This window comes from Halichoerus grypus, chromosome X (assembly GCF_964656455.1).
Source record: "Halichoerus grypus chromosome X, mHalGry1.hap1.1, whole genome shotgun sequence".
In the NCBI taxonomy this organism is placed as follows: Eukaryota; Metazoa; Chordata; class Mammalia; order Carnivora; family Phocidae; genus Halichoerus; species Halichoerus grypus.
The window spans coordinates 38,087,313-38,093,898 of NC_135727.1; the positions used below are offsets into that span (position 1 = coordinate 38,087,313).

At 38.8% G+C, this 6,586-nt stretch overlaps 1 pseudogene; it reads right to left on the reverse strand.

Moving 5' to 3' along the window:
- Window positions 1-5,665: 5,665 nt before the first annotated feature.
- Window positions 5,666-6,097, reverse strand: LOC118532978 (small ribosomal subunit protein uS12 pseudogene; annotated as a pseudogene).
- Window positions 6,098-6,586: the final 489 nt, after the last annotated feature.

The following is a 6,586-nucleotide window of genomic DNA, read 5'->3' on the forward strand; positions in this document are numbered from 1 at the left end:
AATTTCCTTTGTTATGCTTTGGATCCAGGAACCAACAAAGAAATGGTTGGAGGGTAGTGATACTTTAGAGGAAAAGAATATATGCTTTGTGTTTTTGTTGCTTTCATTTTTTGTTATGCTTTTGTCTACACCATGGTGTTTCTCTACCCATATTATTTTTCCCAATCTGTCCACTCTTCAAATCTACATAGTCTTCTTCAAGAAACTCTTCTCCCAACTTTCTATCCCCTTATCATGGTCCTTTCAGCCCTAGGGTTTTTTTCTCTTCATATTCACTGATGCACATGACTCCCAATTCTGGCTCTAGCAGGAATCTCCCTGGAACAATGGCCTTATTTCTCTAACTCCCAACTCTACACCACCCATGTCAATGGTCCTCAGCCACCCCAAAATCAAGCTTATTCCAATTTTAACCCATTACTGTTTCCCCTAAATTGTTCCCCTTTTCTTCTGTCTCCCCAGTCATATAAACTTGAAATTTTGGAGTAAGTCATTTTGGATTCTTACCTTTACTTCCTTGGGCCATAGTCACCCAGTAGACAAGTCCTCTAGTCTTAGCTCCTACTGTTGATCATATGACTTAGAGGACTGCCCACTTCCCTCCCTCATGTCTCATTGAACAAAATTCATCCTTATGACCTTGTTTGGCTTCACATGTTGACGTTATTGATACCTCTGATATGTATTCCTTACACTACTTTCTATTACGCCAACACTGTAGTATAGGTTCTCATCACCTTAAGACAACATGGTCACTTTGGGGAGCCTGTTGTGTCTTCTCTAAGTTGGACACGTTGCCTCCTCATTCTCTCTGAGGTTGAGCTGGAATCACTGCTCAAGTGACATAGTAATGCTTAGTCTTAAAACTTATAATCAAATACTAAAGAACTGCAGAGAAATGCTACATCCACAGTATTATTTACATAAGAATGATTCATATGATTTAACAATGATAAAATATGAAATGGTTAGCAGACTTTATAACCATAATGAAATAAATAAAAAATAAAGGACAAGGGGAAACAAAAAGGAAGAAACATAATCAATTTTATAACTACACTTGAAACATTGGTTCTGATCTCATTCTCACATGTCATTTAGAGCTATTTTAAGAAAGCAGCTAAATTTTACTGATAATTCTTGATTGATTTTGACTCTCTACTCCATTATTTTGTAGTGAACTGTAGGTCTGGATTTCAGAACGACAATCACCACTTAATGGAGAGTCGAAAACTAAGCTCAATCTAAACACTCCCTTTTGGGCGCCTGGGTGGCTCAGTCGTTAAGCGTCTGCCTTCGGCTCAGGTCATGATCCCAGAGTCCTGGGATCGAGTCCCGCATCGGGCTCCCTGCTCAGCGGGAGGCCTGCTTCTCCCTCTCCCACTCCCCCTGCTTGTGTTCCTGCTCTCACTGTCTCTGTCAAATAAATAAATAAAATCTTTAATAAAAAATAAATAAATAAATAAACACTCCCTTTTGTGGCTCTTCCTGCTAAAATAGGTCTTCCTTTGAATTATTTTCTAGAGCAGGTCTGCACAGCAAGTCTTAAGCCAGAAAAAAACAGCCGTCTTATTTTCTGCCTGAGGTAAATCTCTCTGAACTGCCCCTTTTTTTCTGCATCTATAAACAACATGTGAGAGCAGGGAGGGAGTGGAGGTATGGCCCCCTGTTTCAACAGACTTGCCCTAAGCTCCTCAATGTGAAACCAAAGAATAATTTTACACTAAGGTGGTTTTCTGAAAGGCCAGACTTGAACTGGATTACCCAATAAATAGCCAAAACAGATGCACCAACAAAGTTGCCCCCAAAATTAGAATAAAAAGTTTCTGGGAAAAAAATGATACTGAATTTTCTTTAAAAAGAATCAAAGTAGTCACCATGGAGGAAAAAAAAAACACAACAAAACTTTCTTGAACTTCATTATACTTATTTTATAGTTTAGTGATACTTTTCTTTTAAATTTTAAATTGTGTATGGGGGTGCGTACGATCATCTTTTTGGCATTCCACTTAAAGCCTATAAAGGTCTTTATCTGACTTCTGGATGGATTTTTTAAGAATAAAAAGCCAATGTGTCACACAAAGATTGAATCAATGTCTTCTTTAAAAGAAATATCTTCACATGATTAAACGATCATAACAAACTCATAGACTCTTCAAAGCCAGACTATATTTCCCAGCCTCTCTTGCATTTAGGTGTGGCCATGTGACTGAGTACTGGCCAGTGAAATGTGAACAGGAGTAATGCATATGACTTCTTAGCCTGACCCATAAAAACCTCCTATACACACTGTTCCATTCTCTCTTTTCCCTTCCTCCAGCTGGATGGAAAGAATGCCAAGGACCTAGAGGAAGCAGAGCCATGAAATGGAAGGATCCTGGGTCCCTATATGATGGCATAAGTGGAAAGCTACTCAACCAGGAACACCCCCAGCAGATTATGAGTTGAACGAGAAACATTTATTATATTATAAACTACTGAGAATTGAGGGTTAATCTGTTATAGCAGTGGTACTTTAAATAATACCAACACCCCTAGCAGTCTGTCCCTGATTTGCTCCTACACTTGCTTCATACAGCTCCTCAACATTAATAATATCTATACTGTTCTCTGTCATACCACACTTATTTTCACCTCCCTGAACTTTACATATGCTGTTGCTTCTTCTTTGAATTTACTCATTCTTTCTCCAACTCCACAAATTATACTTATTTTTTTAAAAGATTTTATTTTTTTTATTTTGAGAGAGAGTTTGTGCACAAACACGGAGGGGGCAGAGGGGCAGAGAGGCAGGGAGAGTGAGAGAGAATCCAAAGCAGACTCCATGCTGAGTGTGGGCTAAAACCAAGAGTCGGAGGCCCAACCAACTGAGCCACCCAGGCACCCCCACAAATTATACTTATTTTTAATAGCCAAACTTAAATCCTTACTTTTTCATAACTACTCCAATCATTCCACACAACTGGGATTTCACCTTTGCTACTCCCCTAAATCACTTAACCGTTCATTTGAGCACTACTGCCCACATTATTACAAGCATTTCATAGGCATTATCTCATTTAATCCTAACATTCCTATGAGGTACATACTATAATTAGCCACATTTTAAGACTGAATCTTGGAGTGGTTAAGTAACTTGCATGAGGTCACAGAGCTAGTAAGTGAAAAATGGTATTTCTCTGCAGTAATAAAAATAACAATAGCAACAACTAACCTTAAGGAATAACTATATGCTTGGACTGTACATTAAAGACATTATCTTATTACCTGAAATGGAAGTATCATTGCTATTATTACACACTCATCTTAGAGATGAGAAATTGAGGCTCGGCGACATTATGACATCTCAAGTAAGTGACACATCTTGGTTCAAGGCGATGTCTGACTGACTCTGGAGCCCATATTCTTCACCATTACATTAAACTAATAAGTACGGGAAGAAAAACAAGAATACTGTGGGTAGAGGTGATGGCATGTAAGGAAGGACAAAGGCAAACCCAACATCATACCCAAGAGTGATACCAGTAAGATGGCAGACTAGGAAGCTATGGGTCCACATTTCCCCACAGAAACATTTGAAAAACAACTAGAGGCTGGCTAAAATAATGTTATAGGAGCTCTGGAAAAGAGTCAAAGGTCTACAGCAACCAAGTGAACACCCAATTAAAAAAAAAAAAGCCACATTCAAAGCAATAGGAAATTTTGTGGCATTTTTTTTAGAAAGAGAGAGAGAGCAGTGGGGGAGGGGCAGAGGGAGAAGGAGAGAGAGAATCTTAAGCAGGCTCCATTCCCAGCACGGAGCCCCAATACAGGGCTCAAATTTACCACCCTGAGATCATGACGTGAGCCAAAATGAAGGGTCAGATGCACTTAACTGAATGAGCCACCCAGGCGCCCCTATGTCATTTTTATTTACCCTTGCCCCTACTTCATCCTTAGTGCAGTATGGCAAGGTCTGAAGGAAGTGCTGGCCCAGTTCCTCATTTTCTTTCTTGAACTAGAGGGAACAGAGCACACATTATTTGCAACATCCTGCCCTATCTGAGGGATACCTGAGTGAGGACTCTCTTTTTCACCTAACTCAGATCTCAGACTGGAAAAAATCATGGAAATACACAGTGGGCATGGCTCATGAAAACTGCAGGAGGACTACAGGTCTTCCAACACCGGGGATAAGAGAATATGGGTGGAAGAATACAATAGAATATCTAGGGTCAGGGGAAGAAGCTGGGGTGAGACTCTTTGAGAAATTAAGATGTTTAAAGGCATCCATGTAAACGGCAGAATTGTAGAAAAAACACACAAACTAGGCCGGGCAAGACACATGCTCACAGAAGACCGCAGAAGACCTTAAGTGTTCACGCTGGGTGGATCCAAAGATTCACAACGTGTCCTTCTAATTAGGGAAGGTCTGCCTTAGTGCAGAACCAATTCACAAAGACTGGGAGAGGTGTGTGTTTATTCAAATGCTCAATTTTCAACAGAAAAATCACAAGGCATGTAAAAAAACAGGAAAACATGTCCCAATAAAAGGAAGAAAATAACATGGCAGAAACCATTCCTGAAGAAACACAGGCATTGGATATACCAGACAAAGATTTTTAAACAACTGTCTTAAATATGCTCAAAGAGTTAAAGGAAAACACAGACAAAGAAATAAAGGAAATCAGTAAAACAATATATGAAGAAAATAAGAAAAACAACAGATAGAAATTATTCAAAGGAAATGAACTGAAATCTGAGGCTGAAAAGTACAATAACTGAATTGAAAAATTCACTGGGGGGATTCAATAGTAGACTCAAACAGAAAAACAAGAATCAATGAACTTGAAGCCTGAATATTTAAAATTGTCAAGTCTGAGAAGAAAGAAAAAAGAATGAAGAAAAGTGATAGAGCCTAAGGTCTTAGAGGACATGATCAAGGTGACCAACATATGTGTTATGGAAGTCTAAGAAGAAGAAGACAGAGAGAAAGGGGCATGAGATTATTGAAACAAATGATAGCCAAGAACTTCCCAAATTTGGGCAAAGACATGGATATATAGATGCAAGAAGGTCAATGAACTCCAAGTAGGCTAAACCCAAAGAGAGTCATACTAAGACACATTATAACAAATTGTCAAAGGCCAAAGACAGAATCTTGAAAGTAGCAAGAGAATAGTGACTGGTCCCATACAAGAGATCCTCAATCAGACTATTATTGGACTGTGAGCAGAAAACTTGGAGGGAAATGACATGGTATATTTAAAGTGTTGAAAGAAAAATAACATATCAACTGAGAATTTCATGCTCAACAAAATTGCTCCTTAAGAATGAAGGAGAAATTAAGACATTTCCAGATAAACAAAATTTGAGGGAGTTCACTGCCACTAGACTTATCCTACAAAAAATGCTAAAAGGAGTTCTTCAAATTGAAACAAAAGAACACTAAACAGTAATTCAAAATCATATGAAAATATGAAGATCTTTGATAAATGACTATTACACAGACAAAAATCAGTATTTTTATAATTTTGGTTCATAACTCCACTTTTTATTTTCCATTGGATTTAAAAGACAAGTACATTAAAAATAACAAATTTGTGTTAATGGGTACACATGTATAAAGATGTAATTTTTTGGCATATTTTTTGAGAACTTATTGTCATGTTTTCACCATCAAAACTTAGGATCTTGGTCTTTCCTTCTTGCCTTTGTAAGAGGCTAAAAGAGAGACACTGGCTATTTTGACAACCTTAAAACGAACTCCAAGAATGTCACTGACAGCATGACATTTGTGACCAAATCCAGCAACCAGAACCTCATCATTTTCCTCCATAAAATTCAAACAGCCGTCATTGGGTACAAAGGCTGTGACTTTTTTGCCATTCTTGATCATCTGGACCCTGACACACGACCTGATGGCAGAATTTGGCTATTTGGCTTCAATCCCCCCTTTTTCGAGCACAATTCCCTTTGCATGGGAAGCACCTCTAAAAGGGTTGGCCTTCAGGGCTGTGCCCAAATGGGTGTTCTTGTACTGTTTATCATGCCACTTCTGATCTCTTTGGTGGCTATGGAACCTCCTGGCAGTACAAAGACCGCGACACCTGCCCATCTTGCCAGTGCCACCAGCCTGAGCAAAAGCACTAAAAATGTAATCTTTGATGTCATTAACATAAAGTAGAGTGACAGAGCTGTAATATGACACAGTTTTTGTATGTAATTGAAGTTAAGTTGGTAACAATTTAAAATAAATTCCTATAGAACCCTCTTACACTGTTGGTGGGAGTGCAAGCTGGTACAGCCACTCTGGAAAACAGTATGGAGGTTCCTCAAGATGTTAAAAATAGAGCTACCCTATGACCAAGCAATTGCACTACTAGGTATTTACCCAAAGATACAGATGTAGTGAAAAGAAGGGGCACCTGTACCCCAATGTTCATAGCAGCAATGTCCACAATAGCCAAACTGTGGAAAGAGCCGAGATGCCCTTCAACAGATGAATGGATAAAGAAGATGTGGTACATATATACAATGGAATATTACTCAGCTATCAGAAAGGATGAATTCCCACCATTTGCATCAACATGGATGGAACTGGAGA